At 49.2% G+C, this 18,843-nt stretch overlaps 1 protein-coding gene across 1 annotated transcript in view; it reads right to left on the minus strand.

The window, feature by feature from the left end:
- Window positions 1-17,804, minus strand: part of MPPE1 (metallophosphoesterase 1) — a 123,906-nt gene extending 106,102 nt beyond the window's left edge. The window contains exon 1 of the mRNA XM_063451594.1: window positions 17,721-17,804. The gene's annotated coding sequence lies outside the window, so the exon portion shown is untranslated. The remainder of the gene's footprint in view (window positions 1-17,720) is intronic.
- Window positions 17,805-18,843: the final 1,039 nt, after the last annotated feature.

The raw sequence follows: 18,843 nt of genomic DNA on the forward strand, positions 1-18,843 counted from the left end.
CCAAATCAAAGTTATGCTCCGATCTGACTCTCAGATATGAAGTGCCCACCCCAAATATACTATTTAGCACAAAAAAATGTGACTTTTTAAAACTCCAATGTAAGTAGCAGATTAGCAGCAAAACAATTAGAATGTTTACCACTGCGCAGTAAGCGCACTATTTGACTCTCAGATATGAAGTGCACTCCCCAAAATGCACTATTTAGCAGATTAGCACCCAGAAAATTTGAATTTTTACCACTGCACTGTAAGCGCACTATTAGACGCTTCTATTTGACTCTCAGATATGAAGAGCAGGCCCCAAACTGTACTATTTAGCAGATTAGCAGCAAAACAAATAGAATGTTTACAACTGCGCAGTAAGCACACTATTAGAAGCTTCTATTTGACTCTCAGATATGAAGAGCAGGCCCCTGTCACGTATTCATCCGCTTATAGAAATGTGGTTAATGACATTTACTGTCCACACAGGAAAAGTTGTGCCGAGCAGCAACCTAATCCACAGAAGGGTTAATGCTGAGCAGTAATTATGCAAATTAAACCTGGTAACTGACTTTGGGGTCAAAGGCCGGTTACAGCCTATCAGATCTAGAGGAGGGGTATTTAGGCTCAGTTCTCATCCTGCTCAGTACCCTGTCGTGGTTTCCCTTGTGGCTGTCCGAGAGCGCATTCCTGTTTATAGTTTTCTACCTGTTTTTTTACTTTGGCTTTGTTTATTGACTTCTCTATATTCTGGTATCCTGACTCCTGGCTTTCCTCATCGCTGCGTCCCTATCTGTGTTCCCTGACCTCGGCTAGTATTTTTGACTATTCTATGTACGTTAAATCCGGCCATTCTAAGGACCGGTAATACGTTACTTATTTGTCATCCGTGCTCTACAGTTCTACGTGCTGGATCAAACAGTAATCCTGACATTACGACATGGCCATAGATCCTGTAGAACTGTGTCAGCACATAGCTGCTTGCGAGAGGAAATTAGAGGAGAATGATCACCGCATGGATCAATTCGCTCAGGGCTTTCAGTACGCTTCTCGCTAGAACGGCGCATCTGCAGCCTGCAGCGTCTCCTCCTATAGCACCTCTACCCTGTGTACCTCCATCCACTGTTAATAGGACTCCTAGCATCTCCTTATCGCCATCCCTACAGTTTGATGGCAATATCCAGGAATGCATGGGTTTTCTTAATCAGGTGGAGTACCATTTTGAGGCCTCAACAGGGTCGTTCCCCACGGACAGAGCAAAAATTGGTTATCTAATGAATCAATTAAAGGGCAAGGCCCTTGCCTGGGCTAATACGTTGTGGGAGAGTAATCGGAGCATTGTTCATAATTACCAGGAATTCCTTGCCGAATTCAAGCTCACGTTTGAGCCATTGGGTAGAGAGGATGACGCCTCCACTGCCCTAATGCACATCAGACAAGGTAACCGGTCTATCTCGGATTATGCTATTGAATTCCGTACCTTAGCTTCCGAGGTAGACTGGACTAACAATGGGTTAATCTCAGAATTCAAAAAGGGTCTCTCAGAGACTATACAAGATGAGATAGCCGCTAAAGAATTACCTAAGAGAGTCTTAACGAATTTATTACGTTTGTCATGCATATTGATAATAGGTTAAGACTCAGAGAAGTCACCAGAAGCAAGACCAGGCGTTCGGCTATGTCCCTAGCACCTCAATTCTCTAAACCTGTTTTGTCTAACCTCCCTGTACAGTCTGAACCCGAACCTATGCAGTTGGGGGTCACTAGACTGTCGGAGGCTGAAAAACAGTATAGGAGAAGGGAGGGGTTATGCCTATATTGCGATAGAAAGGGACATATGATAACTAATTGCACAGTGCGTCCAGAAAACTTCTGCACCTAAGAACCTTAAGGGGACAGATCTTAGGTGTGATGGAGTTGTCCTCTAACAAAAACAAAAGTAGATTCCTCCTTGAGGTATCTATTTCCCTTGATAACAAGAAGTTTTCTTGCAGTGCCCTAATGGACTCAGGTGCTGCTGGAAATTTTATTGATGTCCAGTTTATTAGGGGTAATGAGATCCCGGTCAGGGAGAGACCTACGCCGCTAGCTGTAGAGGCTATTGATGGTAGACCACTCATACAACTGCTTATAACCCACGAAACTGTCCCTATTAGATCTCTATTGGGGCCTCCCATAGAGAGGAGATGACGTTTCAGGTTATTACTTCTCCATCATGTTCTATCATATAAGGGTTTCCATGGCTGAGTAAGCACAATCCCTATATTGACTGGGCTAATGGGGAGATATTAGAATGGGGTAAAAAGTGTATGGGGAGATCTATAAAACCAGTACTAAAGAGATTGGATACTATTGACCTTCCCACTACTACTCCCCAAACTCCTGGAGTTCCCATACAATACCGAGAACTTCAGGTGGTGTTTAACAAGGCTCAATCCGATGTATTGCCTACCCACAGAGCATATGACTGTGCCATTAACCTGTTGTTTCCAGGCGCTATGCCACCTAAGGGGGCAGTTTATGCCTTATCTCCCCAGGAGAGTAAAATAATGGAGGAATACATCAAAGAATCCTTGAGCAAAGGGCACATAAGAAAGTCATCCTCACCAGCTGGTGCAGGATTCTTTTTTGTTGAGAAAAAGGGTGGTGAGTTACGCCCTATCATTGACAACAGGGCCCTTAATAAAATCACTGTAAAAAATGCATACCCTATCCAACTCATTTCCGAATTGTTCAATAGACTTCAGGGAGCTAAAGTATTTACTAAGCTTGACATTAGGAGCGCTTACAATTTGGTTAGAATTAAAGAGAATCATGAGTGGAAGACAGCATTTAATACCCGTAGTGGACACTACGAATATCTGGTAATGCCATTTGGGTTATGCAGCGCCCCGGCCGTATTCAAAGACTTTATAAATGATGTACTCAGGGAATTAATTTACTCATTTGTCTTGCTTTATTTGGACGATTATTTTGGTGTATTCCCCCTGGGCTTCAAACTCACCACTCCCATGTGAAACAGGTTCTACAGACGTTGTTGAAAAATCTAATTTATTGTAAATTAGAAAAGTGCATATTTGACCAGCCTGAAGTCCACTTTTTGGGTTACAACATCTCTGCATCGGGATTTCAAATGGATCCTAAAAAACTAGAGGCTGTACTACACTGGCCATTACCCTCTGGTTTAAAAGCCATTCAAAGGAATTTTGGTTTTGCCAACTATTACAGAAGATGCATGAAGGGATTTTCTTCTGTAATAGGTCCCATCACTAATATGACTCGCAAAGGCATTAGTAGCACGGTATGGTCCAAAGAGGCTGTGAATGGGGGCGGAGCCTAGCCGTCAAGCTGGATAGACGCACCGAGCCACAGCTCCGGCTCACAAGCACCGAAAAACGGGGTATTCACCCCAAAAATCCAGAGGAACCACAGCGAGAAGGCAGGCACACAACCAGGGATACCCGGGGACACCCACAGACACCCGACCCACGCTCTACGATGCCCGGGAACCCGAACAAGCAGCTGGGGCCTACTCACGGTCGAGCCGAGGAGAGGCGGCCGCTCTCTAGTACGGCGAAACCTGGAACAGGCACCTCAGCGAACCCCCTGCGTATCCCCCCCCCCTTTGGACCGGTGGGGGTTATCCCGGTCCACGCTGGACATCTGGGGCACCCGACCACACTGTCCCCGGCGATCCAACTCCACGTGGCGCAGGCAAAATGGCGAATGGCGGCATCACGCTTACCCAGCACAAGTCGCAGGAACCACTGGGACTACCGGACCTCTCTCAGCGCTTAGATGCCATCTTCGCTAGGTTCTGGGACAAGCTGCAGAGACGGCAACAGAGATCCCGTCCCGAGCCGACCCCACCACAGCCGGTCAGGGAGCGGAACCGCAGGTCACGGGAGGCGAGGGGGAAGCCTTCGGGCACACGACCGCCGCACAAGCCACTTCACCCACACCCTGGCCCACCCGGGCGGCAGACCACAGGGCTGAGAGCCCAGAGGCATCGCCCACACGGGCGGAGGACCAAACCTACCAAACGACAAGCAACTATCAAACCCTCCGTTCCTCCCACAAGCGGAGATTACTCGAACCCAAGGGGCAACCGAGTAAGTGGCCGAGAGATGCCGGACTGCACGCAAGCCTGGGGCTGGAGGGACACTCTCCCTCGCGCCCACAACGCGGTAACCTGCAGAATCCCGCCGGTGAACCCAAGCTGCCTCCTGAGAGAAGGCGTCGGATAATGGAACCACTAACCGACAAATCCTGTCTGTGCCAAGAACCGGGCACTACACAGCATCGACCTTGCCACGCCACTTACCAAGCACACGGACTGTACCGGGCAGCAGGACACTCGAGAGACACTTAAGCGAACCCCAGATAACAGTGACTATTCAATATGTGGCTCATCTAAGGCCCACTAACTTCTAGATAACATAATGTCTGTTAAACATGTTAGCTAATCTCTACCCAGAATGTCTACCCTGCTTTACCAGCATGCCATTTAAATACTTTAACACTCATGCACTGCCATATGCCTAGTGATAGCTATTTTAATTTTAATGTTGCCTGAATATGCCTTTATTTAATAAATAGCACCTACGCGAATTTTGAAGGGTAGAATACAGTAGCTAACGCATGCACAGCTTGTTAGAGACTCCCCAATCCCCGGGGTGGACATACTAGACCAGCCTTGTTTAATTCGTAGCCTGTAAGAATTAACCCTACGTCGTTTATTGTGTTAGCATGTTCTTACTGTGTGACTTAAACCCATGCGACAGGGAAATCTTGAACCTGCTTACTTATTATATTAACCAAGCTTGTATTATTGTGTTAAAAAAAAAAAAATGTGGCAGTTTATCTCAGGGGTGTATTGTACATCATCTTGTCGTCACCCACTCATGTTACCCCACAGTACCCCCTCTTTATATTCTGTACCCCATAAAGCACATGCCATAATAAAAGAAAGATTTACAAAGAGGCTGTGAATGCTTTTGAGACTCTTAAACAAAGATTTGCCTCTGCGGACATACTAAAACATCCCGACACCAGTAAACCTTTTATATTGGAGGTTGATGCATCTGAGACATGGGTAGGGGCTGTTCTCTCTCAGAGAGAAAGCCAGGGAACGCCATTGCATCCTTGTGGCTTCTTCTCCAGAAAGATGTCTCCTGCTGAGCGCAACTACGATATTGGCAATAGAGAACTGTTGGCCATTATTCTTGCCCTCAAGGAGTGGCGACATCTTTTGGAGGGTTCCAAGGACCCCCTGTTGATCATAACCGACCACAAAAATCTGGCATATATAGGGGATGCCAAACGTTTGTCTTTCAGACAGGCTAAATGGTCACTGTTCCTTTCACGTTTTAACTTCCTCATTACTTATAGACCTGGTTCTAAAAATACCAAGGCTAATGCCTTGTCCAGGCAATTTGATAATGAGTCAGCTCCGGAACAGGTGACATCTCCTATTATTCCACCAGAGTGTATTATTGCTATTACTGTCCTCTCACTGTCTTCTCCACTGCTTGGCACCATACTGGAGGCCCAGCCTCAGGCGCCCAGTGGTAAACTATGTGATAAACTGTTCGTTCCCCTATGTGAAAGGGTTAATATTATGAAAGTGTTCCTTGACAATATAACTGCTGGACACCTGGGCATCAATAAGTCCACTGCCGCGATCACTAGATCATTTTGGTGGGATTCACTCAGGAAAGATGTAAAGGAGTATGTGCAGGCATGTTCTGTGTGTGCAGTTTCTAAGGTGACTCATGCACTTCCTTGTGGCCTGTTGCAGCCTCTTCCTGTTCCTGAGATTCCATGGTCCCACTTATCCATGGACTTTATTGTTGAGCTTCCTAGCTCTGCTGGGTTCACTACTATTCTCATGGTTGTAGACCGATTTTCTAAGATGGCTCACTTCATTCCTCTCAAGAAGTTGCCATCTTCGCAAGAATTGGTCCTAATTTTCATACGTGAAATTGTCCATTTGCATGGCATCCCTCACAATATTGTGTCTGATAGGGGCTATCAGTTGGTGTCCAGGTTCTGGAGGGCGTTCAGTAAACAATTGGGGATTGATCTCTCCTTCTCCTCCTCCTACCATCCACAGACCAATGGTACAGCTGAAAGGGCTAACCAGTCATTAGAAGTTTATTTGCGTTGTTTTATTAATAGCACACCGGAAAATTGGTCCAAACTACTCCCGTGGGCCGAGTTCGCTAGAAACAATGCTGTTCATGACTCCTCTGGGCACAGTCCATTTTTTGTCAATAATGGTAGGCATCCTACGGTTCTCCCTGCGGTATTTTCTGATACTGACATTCCTGCTCTGGATGAGGGTCTGGCCTCCATTCGGGATACCTGGGCTAAAGCGGCACTGTCATGCCAAATCCCGTTTTTTTTTTAACCCCCCTCCCGCCTCCACTACATCCAATTGACCCCTTAGTCACCCCCAAATGCCCCTTATCCCCCCAGATTACCTATTTATTAATCTTTATTTTCTGCCCCGATCTATATTCCAGGCGCCGCCATCTTTGTGTGGGTAGGTGAAGTCCCTGTGGGACACATCATCTGCCCACACTTGGACATGCGAACGTGAATTTCATCTATTCATTCGTCAGACAGACGAATGAATGAATAGAATATCAGTGTTCGTTTGTTCGTCCAGTTTATTACAAGGAGGGAGCTACCGGCTTGCAGCTCCCTTATTGTAATATGTAAAGACAGAAGCGGCAGGCAGCAGTGCTCCCCGCCACTTCATAAGCCCCCCCGGCCCCCCCCCTCACTCTATGGGGGTCAATATGAACCCCATAATAGTATAAGGGAGATTAAAATCTCCCCAATGCCCCTACTCGCCGTATAGCGAGTAGGGGCATGTCTACTAAACACTGAGCAGCCTTGGGGCCATAAATTACAATGGGGGGATGGGGACCTACTGTCCTTCCCCCGGCCCACACCCCTGGGCGGCGGGTGGGGGCCATAATGATAATGAGGGGGGGGGTAACCTACTGTCCTCCCCCCCAGGCCCCCACTGCTGGGCGGCTGGTGGGGGCCATAAATTACAATGGGGGGATGGGGACCTACTGTCCTCCCCCCCCCGGCCCTCACCCTTGAGCGGCAGGTGGGGGCCATAATGTTAATGAGGACCTACTGTCCTCCACCCCGGCCCCCACCCCTGGGCGGCGGGTGGGGGCCATAAAGATAATGAGGGGGGACCTACTGTCCTCCCCCTCTCCGGCCCCCACCCCTGGGCGGCGGGTGGGGGGCCATACTGATAATGAGGGGGGGGGACCCACTGTCCGGCCCCCACCCCTGGGCGGCGGGTGGGGGCCCTAAATCAAATAACCCCCCCGCCATCAAAGGTGACTAGGGGTTCCCAAGCCCCTAGTCACCCACCCACCCCCCACCCAAATAAAAAATCCCCTACCTACCCCCCTCACCCTAAAAAATAGTGAGGGGGGAATAAAAGTACTACCCTGTAAATAAAATTAAACTTACCATTCGACGTCTTCTTTTTTCTGAAATCTTCATTTTTCAGCCCCAAAAAAGGTCAAATAAAAATCCATTATACCAGTCGAACTTAAAATAAAATAAAAAACCCGAGCGCAAAAAAAAAAACCCGCCGAAAAAGAAAAAACCAGAGCGCCCAAAAAATAATCCATCTTCACCCATGGAGGGCTCCGCGCAGACTGAACTCCGCAGGGCGGGGGAAGGCTTATAAAGTCTTGCCCCGCCCTGCATTTAGGCTAAGAACACTCTGATTGGTGGGTTTAAGCCAATCAGAGTGCTCTTTGTCATTTTACACAGCTCGCCTCCTCCTCTTCGACTTCAATGAGACAGCCACTAAAGGCTGGATTAACCCATTTATAAACATAGTTTCTCTGAAACTGCTATGTTTACAGCAAAAAGGGTTAAACCTAGCTGGACCAGGCACCCAGACCACTTCATTAAGCTGAAGTGGTCTGGGTGCCTATAGTGGTCCTTTAACCCCTTAAGGACACATGACATGTGTGACATGTCATGATTCCCTTTTATTCCAGAAGTTTGGTCCTTAAGGGGTTAAAAAAATAGAAGTTTAAAACAGTTTAAAAACCAAAAAGCCAAAGACTTGGTATGCCATCATGGGGGTAATTCTCATTCCTGGGTTACCATACTCTCTCAAAGGCAACGTAACCAATCTGGTGAATTTTAATGTAAAAAAAATGAAAAATTTAACATGCAATATTTTACCCTGTAACTTCCCAAAACACCATAAAATCTGTACATAGGGGGTACTGTTTTACACGTGAGACGTCACAGAATACAAATATGTGTATTTTATTGCAGTAAAAGCAAACAGTACTATGACATTTACAGTTAAAATGTCACGTAGAACTAAAAACATTTTTAAAATAATTTTCTCCCATTTTTTTATATTTTATTCATATTAAATAATGTTTCATACCTAAATATTTTAAGTTAAATAAAATGATATACAGATGCAAGAAAAAGTATGTGAACCTTTTGGAATGATATGGATTTCTCCACAAATTGGTCATAAAATGTGATCTGATCATCATCTAAGTCACAACAATAGACAATCAGAGTCTGCTTAAACTAATAACACACAAAGAATGAAATGTTGCCATGTTTTTATTGAACACACCATGTAAACATTTACAGTGCAGGTGGAAAAAGTATGTGAACCCCTAGACCAGTGACGGCGAACCTTTTTGAGCCCGAGTGCCCAAACAGCAATACATGCCAACTTTTCTTTCCCTCAAAGTACCAACACGGCAATTAAACCTGAATACTGAGGTTTAAGTTTAGAAAAAACAACTTGTACAGTTGTCCGAACTAATTAACAACTTTTGTTTTAAAATAACTGAACTGCTTAATACATACACACAGTCTGCTGAATACACACACACACACACACACAAGACTGCTGAATACAGAGACTGCTGAATACACACACACAGACTGCTGAGTACACACACACACACACACACACACACAGTCCACTGAATATACACACACACACACAGACTGCTGAATACACACACACACACATTGAGGGGTGCAGTGTATGTGTTTGTGTGTGGGGTGCTGTGTGTGTGTGTGTGAAGGGTGCTGTGCGTGAGTTGTGGTGGGAGGGGTGCTGTGTGTGTTGTGGGGAGGGGTGCTGTGTGTGTGTTGTGGGGGAGGGGTGCTGTGTGTGTGTTGTGGGGGGAGGGGTGCTGTGTGTGTTGGGGGAGGGATGCTGTGTGTGTTGGGGGAGGGATGCTGTGTGTGTTGGGGGAGGGGTGTGGGGGGAGGGGTGCTGGGTGTGGGAGGCTTAGGGGTAGGGGTGTGGGGGAGGGGTGCTGTGTGGGGGTTAGGGGTACTGTGTGGGGGATAGGGGTACTGTGTGAGGGATAGGGGTGCTTTGTGAGGGTTAGGGGTGCTTTGTGAGGGTTAGGGGGAGGGGTGGTTAGGGTACTGTGTGGGGGGAGGGGTGCTGGGTGTGGGAGGCTTAGGGGTACTGTGTGGGGGTAAGGGGTGCTTTGTGAGGGTTAGGGGTGCTGTGTGTGTTGGGGGGAGGGGAGCTGTGTGAGGGTTAGGGATACTGTGTGGCGGTAGGGGTGCTGGATGTGGGGGGAGGGGTGCTGGGTGTGGGGGAGGGGTAATGTGTGTGGGATGGTTAGGGGTACTGTGTGGGGGGTAGGGATACTGTGTGTGGGGGGGTAGGGATGCTGTGTGTGGGGGGGGTGTAGGGGTGCTGTGTGTGGGGGGTAGGGGTGCTGTGTGTGGGGGGTAGGGGTGCTGTGTGGGGGGGGTAGGGGTGCTGTGGGGGGGTAGGGGTGCTGTGTGAGGTTTAGGGGTGCTGTGTGGGGGGTAGGAGTGCTGTGTGGGGGGTAGGGGTGCTGTGTGAGGGGTAGGGGTGCTGTGTGTGGGAGGGGTAGGGGTGCTGTGTGTGGGAGGGGTAGGGGTGCTGTGTGAGGGGTAGGGGTGCTGTGTGTGGGGGGGTAGGAGTGCTGTGTGGGGGGGGGGGTAGGGGTGCTGTGTGTGGGGGGGGTAGGGGTGCTGTGTGGGGGTAGGGGTGCTGTGTGGGGGGTAGGGGTGCTGTGTGAGGGTTAGGGGTGCTGTGTGAGGGTTAGGGGTGCTGTGTGAGGGTTAGGGGTGCTGTGTGAGGGTTAGGGGTGCTGTGTGAGGGTTAGGGGTGCTGTGTGAGGGGTAGGGGTACTGTGTGAGGGTTAGGGGTGCTTTGTAGGGGGTTGGGATGCTGTGTGAGGGGTTGGGGTGCTGTGTGAGGAGTAGGGGTGCTGTGTGGCGGGTAGGGGTGCTGTGTGGGGGGTAGAGGTGCTGTGTGAGGGTTAAGAGTGATGTGTGAGGGGTATGGGTACTGTGTGGGGGGTAAAGGTGTTTAAAAAAAATATGCTACATCAGGGAGGGGTAATGTGTGTGGGATGGTTAGGGGTACTGTGTGGGGGGTAGGGATACTGTGTGTGGGGGGGTAGGGATGCTGTGTGTGGGGGGGGTGTAGGGGTGCTGTGTGTGGGGGGTAGGGGTGCTGTGTGTGGGGGGTAGGGGTGCTGTGTGGGGGGGGGTAGGGGTGCTGTGGGGGGGTAGGGGTGCTGTGTGAGGTTTAGGGGTGCTGTGTGGGGGGTAGGAGTGCTGTGTGGGGGGTAGGGGTGCTGTGTGAGGGGTAGGGGTGCTGTGTGTGGGAGGGGTAGGGGTGCTGTGTGTGGGAGGGGTAGGGGTGCTGTGTGAGGGGTAGGGGTGCTGTGTGTGGGGGGGTAGGAGTGCTGTGTGGGGGGGGGGTAGGGGTGCTGTGTGTGGGGGGGGGTAGGGGTGCTGTGTGGGGGTAGGGGTGCTGTGTGGGGGGTAGGGGTGCTGTGTGAGGGTTAGGGGTGCTGTGTGAGGGTTAGGGGTGCTGTGTGAGGGTTAGGGGTGCTGTGTGAGGGTTAGGGGTGCTGTGTGAGGGTTAGGGGTGCTGTGTGAGGGGTAGGGGTACTGTGTGAGGGTTAGGGGTGCTTTGTAGGGGGTTGGGATGCTGTGTGAGGGGTTGGGGTGCTGTGTGAGGAGTAGGGGTGCTGTGTGGCGGGTAGGGGTGCTGTGTGGGGGGTAGAGGTGCTGTGTGAGGGTTAAGAGTGATGTGTGAGGGGTATGGGTACTGTGTGGGGGGTAAAGGTGTTTAAAAAAAATATGCTACATCAGTATCCCTCCCTCCTTCTTACCTTTAATGAAGGAGGGGACAGCCACCCCTGGTGGTCCGGTGGTACTGCTTCCGGGTCAGGAGGCAAGGGGAGGGATCTGTGAAGCAGCTCCCCTGTCCTCCCGCGTGATGCTGTGTGGAGCGTTGCCATGGTAACGTGCGGCAACGCTCCACACAGCCTGCTCGCGGGAGGACAGGGGAGCTGCTTCACAGATTCCTCCCCTTGCCTCCTGACCAGGAAGCAGAGTAGGCGCCTGCCATTTCGGGCAGGCAGGTGCCTACTCTGCATTGATGGCGAACCTACGGCTGCGTGCCCACAGAGAGGGCCCGGCGTGCCACCTGTGGCACGTGTGCCATAGGTTCGCCATCACTGCCCTAGACTTATGACATCTCCAAGAGCTAATTGGAGTGAGATGTCAGCCAATCAATGAGATGAGATTGGAGGTGTTGGTTACATCTGCCCTGCCCTATAGAAAACACACACCAGTTCTGAGCATTGCCTGATGTGAATGATGCCTCACACAAAAGAGCTCTCAGAAGACCTACGATTAAGAATTGTTGACTTGCATAAAGCTGGAAAGGGTTATAAAAGTATCTCCAAAAGCCTTGCTGTTCATCAGTCCACGGTAAGACAAATTGTCTATAAATGGAGAAAGTTCAGCACTGCTGCTACTCTCCCTAGGAGTGGCCGTCCTGTAAAGATGACTGCAAGAGCACAGCGCAGACTGCTCAATGAGGTGAAGAAGAATCCTAGAGTGTCAGCTAAAGACTTACAAAAGTCACTGGCAAATGCTAACATCCCTGTTAGCGAATCTACAATACGTAAAACACTAAACAAGAATGGATTTCATGAGAGGATACCACAGAGGAAGCCACTGCTGTCCAAACAAAACATTGCTGCACGTTTACAGTTTGCACAAGAGCACCTGGATGTTCCACATCAGTACTGGCAAAATATTCTGTGGACAGATGAAACCAAAGTTGAGTTGTTTGGAAGAAACACACAACACTATGTGTGGTGAAAAAGAGGCACAGCACACCAACATCAAAACCTCATCCCAACTGTGAAGTATGGTGGTGGGGGCATCATGGTTTGGGGCTGCTTTGCTACGTCAGGGCCTGGACGGATTGCTATCATCGAAGGAAAAATGAATTCCCCAAGTTTATCATGACATTTTGCAGGAGAACTTAAGGCCATCTGTCTACCAGCTGAAGCTCAACAGAAGATGGGTGTTGCAACATGACAATGACCCAAAGCATAGAAGTAAATCAACAACAGAATGGTTTAAACAGAAGAAAATACACCTTCTTAAGTGGCCCAGTCAGAGTCCTGACCTCAACCCGATTGAGATGCTGTGGCATGACCTCAAAAAAAGCGATTCACGATTTCTGGGGCGGAGTCAAGCAGCGAACCAGAGCAGTCGCATTCTCCCCGTGCTCTGCAAACTATTGCCCTAAAACTCGAAATTTTGGAAGAAACAGGGGGAATCAATCCCACTGTTATACGCCTGGCAGCATGGGACGCAAAAACAAACGACCAAAGGCTGATAAAAGCCCGACAAGCCATGACATTGGCGAGTTATTCCGCTGCTCGCAGAAGGCCGCGTGGGATAAAATGGCGCTCCTGTATGAGGGCTCCTCGGAGGAATCCTCCCCAGGACTGAGAGAAGGGGCCACTTCCAGCAAAAAAACGGGACCTACCCCCCCAACATCGGGGGACAGGGAACCGGTTACTGCACCACAATTAAAGGCGATGCTCGCAGAACTCCGAGCAAACCTACAGGGAGACATGGCCCTTTTCAGAAAGGCGATCGAGAGCAACACCTCGAGGCTCACCCAGCTAGAAATCTCCAACAACGATCACACCACCAGGCTGACTGCAGTAGAACAGAGTCTGGAAAACCTACAACACAAACTACAGCAGACCGACAGCAGAATTAATACACTGGAAGAGCACCAGAGGCGATACAACCTCAAGATAAGGGGAGTACCAGAATCACAGGGGATTACAGACTTACCTCATTTCATACGGCGGTTCATGGAAGCCTTCCTCCCGCCTAAACAGGCCAAAGCCATGAAACTGGACGGCATGTTCCGCCTCCCCAGGCCAGCAGGGGCCCCGCAGGACATGACACCTGACCTCATCCTCCGATTCCAATCCCTACAGGACAGGTCCTCACTTCTGGCGGCTATCAGGGGGAAGGCCCCGATAACTTTTGAGGGAACGACGCTGCTGGTCTTCCCGGATCTAACAAGAAACACACTGAGCTGGCGACGGTCCCTGAAACCCCTCTTACAGGTGCTCCGGACCCGGGACATCCAATACAGGTGGAGCCTACCACGCACCATCCAGCTCACCCTTAAAAGGTGCTACACACTGTGCGGGAACATATCGGGAGCTGGAGGATCTCATGAGAGCCCAGGGTATTATGCCGACGGCTGCGAATGGGGTACCTAGCCTGGTTACCTTGGATCCGGCAGAAATCCGTGAGTTCGTCCCTAGGGCCGCACAGACCACCCTGTCCGGCAGAGCTGAGACCTGAAAGCTGGGTCAGCGGCAACGATGAACACTAGAGGCCCACATATGGCCATGGACTGTTTCCCAAGGCAAACTTTTTAGATAAACACCTCTCCCTTTTTCCTCACAATTATATGATGTCTAGTACAATTTTTCCCACTACCACAATGCCTCTTAGACTAAGGGGTCACCCAAACAGCGTTGAGATTACCCACTAACCAAAAGCAGCCCACACCGACCAGACACATTATGGGGACACCACCTTAGATGGCTCGCTACCCAGTTTACCATCACGACAGAGCTCATCCCCCCACCTCTTTGGCTACACCACATAGCTTTAATGTCCCCGACATGGGGCACACTCATGCAATAAGAACCATACACTACCCCGCTGCACCGCAGCTTCACTGGAGTAATATACCAACCTATGGGAAGCACTATCCCCAACCCTCACACCCCCACCTACCTTCATGTTACAAGGCCTGAGAGATCTAACTGACCCAGGCAGGCAGCGGGGCAACCAATATCTTTCCCCACGCAATCTCACATTCCATGCAACACACGGGTCATGCCAGCCGGGAGTACTACTTGACGGTTAAATACCTGGCCCACCAACAGGTGGCATACTGCCCAGACAGGGAGGAGGCTGACTGGCTCCCTGTCTAACCGCAACAGCCTACCGTGGAAGTGCGAACCCACGGTTATGGCTGCAGCGACCTAGTAATTTTATTATAGTCTCATCCCGTTGAATTAGCATTAATGTATTTGATTGTCACTTCCCCGCCCTGCCAAACAGGCTGTCATTTTTTTTTTATTTTTAATCTTTATTTTTGTTGTGCAGGTAGGTACATGACATTCACAAACGCCACAACAGCGTACTTATATAGTCATACAGGCTTAACAATGGCATGAGTGTGTGCACATTTTTTTTTTTGAGTATCAACAAGCTCAATAAAACATTTAACATTAGCGGAGAGTAACTGCATAGTAGTTTAGTATGTGTGTGGGTTAGGTGTACTTTGCAGGAAACTACTGCAGTATATTGACTGCTGGAATATACACATCTGCCTGAAAAACAAGGCTGGAGGTTCAAGTGTAAAAACGACAGACATGAAAATTGTCAATTAATTAGAATAGGTAAGTAACAAAATAAGCGAGCTAGGTGAGGTCTGATGCTTGGTTGCCGCTGGGTACGTAAATTTACGGTGACTGGGGACAGCCCTCATGATGCTAGGGACAAATGATGCTAAATAACACATTAAACAATACATTTGTGCAGGTCGGCTGACTTGGAGGCTAATTGCCGGTTTCAATGGGTAACTCTAGGTCATGTGTCGGGCAAACAGGTCGTTAAGGATAAGCTGTAAAGTAAATGGTGTGCAGCCATAGCCTGAGGCGGCCTAACCGATACCCACTAATGGCAACCCGCCAGACCTGAGAAACCTGAGTCTATCTTCCTGAAGGAGGGAGCACCGCCAGCCCTTGGTGCATGTGTGGTCGTGTGCTTCCCCGACCCTCTTGCCACAGAGTGCAGTTGCTGGGGCCAGTCCTCCCGGCCATCTCGGTGCCCGTAAGCGAGTGTGCCCTGAAGAAGATTTCCGACCCAGCGGTATGTCAGCTTGGAGTCTGCTTCTCCGTGAGTGCTGTGCAGAGACGTGCCTGGATGGTGGTAGCTTGTGCTTTGGGTGGCGTCGTGCCTCTGCCCGGTTCGGAGCTTTGGGGTTCCGTCGGCGGGAATGTCGCTTTGCAGTGTGTGCTTCGGGCTGAGGAGCCGCCACTTCAGCTCCCTTTTCTCGTGCGGTGTGTATAACGGGGTTGGTGGTGTTATGCGCTATGCGCCTCCAAAAGTCCCGGCATATGTGATCAAACTGGGCTTCGAAGCGTTCCCTCCATGCCCTTATCTCTAGGCTTTCCTGGGATTGTTTGCGTGGGGAATGCCTCTGGGTTTGAACCCTGGTGGTCTTCAGCCCGAGAGGACCCTTAGGTTTAACAGGAGCTGAGCAAGATGGCGCTGTGCCCGAGGGTGGCCCCTTCGCGCTCCGCGTTGCTCGCGGTCGAGTACCACTTTTGCCGGGAGCTCTTGACATGCAGTCTGCTCCCTCTGCATTCGCCTCCGCAGTTTGTCCCAGAAGCACCGGAATATTTGTTCCAGCCGATGCTGGGAGTCAGCGATGGTGCAAGGATGATGCCCCGGACTTGGTTGCAGGCTCGCTGCTTCAGGTAAGCGGGCAGCCGCCATTTTGTGGTCGCCCACGAGGGAGAAGGTTTCTGGGGTTGTTGCTCTGCATACATGCTGTCTGCTCCAGTCGCTTGTTACGGACCGGGATGACCCCCACCGGTCCAGGGGGAAGGGGGGGGTAGGAAGTGGGCACGCTTTAGCATCTGTTGATGGGGCCGTGAACGGGAAGAGCGGCCGTCCCCTCCCGCCTCGAACTCCATTAGGCCTCAGTCGCTTGAGTGTGGCACCCGGGTGTCGATCCGCTAACGTGTGGTATCAGGTTGGTCGCCCGGGTGTTCCCCTGCTCGTTAGAAGCTAATCAGGAGACAGACGCGCCAAGTTTAGGGTTTTTTTTCCCCAAAAAACAGTCGCTTTGGATCGGGAGCTGGGACTCAGCACGTCTGCTCAGCTTAGCTGCTTGGCTCCGCCCCCAAAACAGGCTGTCATTTGTTGTGAGTATCACTACCCAGAGGTAACTCTCTCAGCCTAATCTTATAATACAGCCCTTACTACGTAATTGGCATACCCTTATGACTGGTGGTGTTAGTGCCACTAAATGTCTGACATTTATCCACACTCCACTCAACTCTTATGTGATGCAAGCCTGACTTGGCAGGCACAGTTTAACCCCTTAAGGACACATGACGTGTGACATGTCATGATTCCCTTTTATTCCAGAAGTTTGGTCCTTAAGGGGTTAAACTAGTATTTTTACAAAGCTTGTTTGCTCAAGATGTCGAAGTCTTATTCTGTTAAAAAAAAAAAAAAAAAGTGCAGTGATATAATACTTATGCTAATTACTGTCAATTGATATCCGTGTTGAAATTCTTACTGATATGTGATACGTATGATTCCTATATGCACTTCAAAAATAAAGAATTAAAAAAAAAAAGCGATTCACACCAGACATCCCAAGAATATTGCTGAACTAAAACAGTTCTGTAAAGAGGAATGGTCAAGAATTAATCCTGACCGTTGTGCACGTCTGATCTGCAACTACAGGAAACGTTTGGTTGAAGTTATTGCTGCCAAAGGAAGTTCAACCAGTTATTAAATCCAAGGGTTAACATACTTTTTTCCACCTGCACTGTGAATGTTTACATGGTGTGTTCAATAAAAACATGGCAACATTTCATTCTTTGTGTCTTGTTAGTTTAAGCAGACTGTGATTGTCTATTGTTGTGACTTAGATGATGATCAGATCACATTTTATGACCAATTTGTGCAGAAATCCATATCATTACAAAGGGTTCACATACTTTTTCTTGCAACTGTATAATAAGTGTGGGTGCACATAATATGAAAGAGGTGAATTACGTCTGAACAGACAAATAGCGCAAATTCAAGTTTTTATTTACGTTTTGTTTTGATCACAACGTGTACATTTGGCTCAGTCCTTAAGGGGTTAACCTGCACTAATTATGCACACATTATAATTGCAAAAACTGTAAAAAAAAAAAAAAATATATATATATATATATATATATATATTTCTCTTTTTTTATAATAAATAAGCATTTATATATGAATATGTTACATGAAATTAAAGCCCTGTGTGCAGCTGGTCAATGCAGCCACCCTCAGGCTATGCCTTGCTGAGCTCCAGGAGCTCTGTGTGCAGGTGGTCAATGCAGCCACCCTCAGGCTATGCCTTTCTGAGCTCCAGGAGCCCTGTGTGCAGGTGGTCAATGCAGCCACCCTCAGGATATGCCTGGCTGAGCTCCAGGAGCTCTTTACGCAGAAGTTGATTATACTCGCAATCCCGCCTGCTGTTATACAAAACATGCTTTTGGAAAAATGGACATTAGAAGTCCACCTACCTTCCACTAACTCCCATAAAGCAGGAACTGGCGGAGAGTCATGTGTTGACGCATGGGCAAAAGGCCGCACCGGGATAATGCGCCACCCAGCGGCGAATAGGGGAAGGTTTGCCTGTTCGTGGTTAGTGTTACCAGATATCACTGGCAGAGAGGGTCATCTCCGAAATACTGTTGATCGTTACCCGATACTCAGCATCCAATCCCCTGACCTGCAGCACAGGCTGTTCCCCTCACAGCTACAATCATCGGAGCAGCCCCTCTCTCGGTACCCTGGGTCTGAGCAGGCTGCTGGCCGAGCTAGGTCCTGCAAGGTAGGTAAAGTCACTGTCCCACTCAGCTCACATGGGGGGCGGGAGTTCACTGCAGCACTGGGACATTAGAGAGTTCGATTGCTGAAACCTAGGGAGAAAAAAAATACAATAATTTACAGGGTTAATTTAGGCCTTACTTCTAGGGTTAGAATAAGAATTTAGAGAGTTCCTAACCTTACCCTCAATTTAAATTTAAGTGTCCCATGTCCCAGTGCTGCAGTGAAGCTCCTAGTTATAAGCAGAGTGCGACAATAACTTTATTTACCAGGGTTCTAGGTCCTCGGCATTGTCCCAGTCAGTGTATAGTTCATGCTTTACTTTAGGCTGATGCCTCCTCGACTCCCATTGGAGCTTCTCCAGGGTCTCACAAAGGTCTGGTGTAGGACTCACCATGCTCTTTCCTCAGTCTCCAGAACCCTTTGGAATGATTGTTTCAGTTTCATCCCAGAGCACATTTCCACTAAACGCAAGAGAGCCTTACCACATCACTGAAAAAACCACATCACTGTTCTCCAATCCACCTCAGAGTTCCATGCCATTTGTATAGAGTCTTGGTCACCTAGCTTAGCTTCTAGCATGTCTGGGACTGGGAGCTACCTCAAGTCCAGGGTGTCTTTTAATGCGCCTCTGCCTCCCTGATCTCTCTCTCCTAAAAACTAGCCTGGTGGTTTTGGGGCAATAACTACCCTGATAAAGTTTGACCGGACCGCAGCATTCCCACCATCCGATATATAGTTCAATGCCATTCCTGGGTAGCTCCTTGCCAGGCACTCTTTGCCGGACCGAGCCTCCTTAAAGTACCTGGGGCAGCA

Source organism: Pelobates fuscus, chromosome 4 (genome assembly GCF_036172605.1).
Source record: "Pelobates fuscus isolate aPelFus1 chromosome 4, aPelFus1.pri, whole genome shotgun sequence".
Classification (NCBI taxonomy): domain Eukaryota; kingdom Metazoa; phylum Chordata; class Amphibia; order Anura; family Pelobatidae; genus Pelobates; species Pelobates fuscus.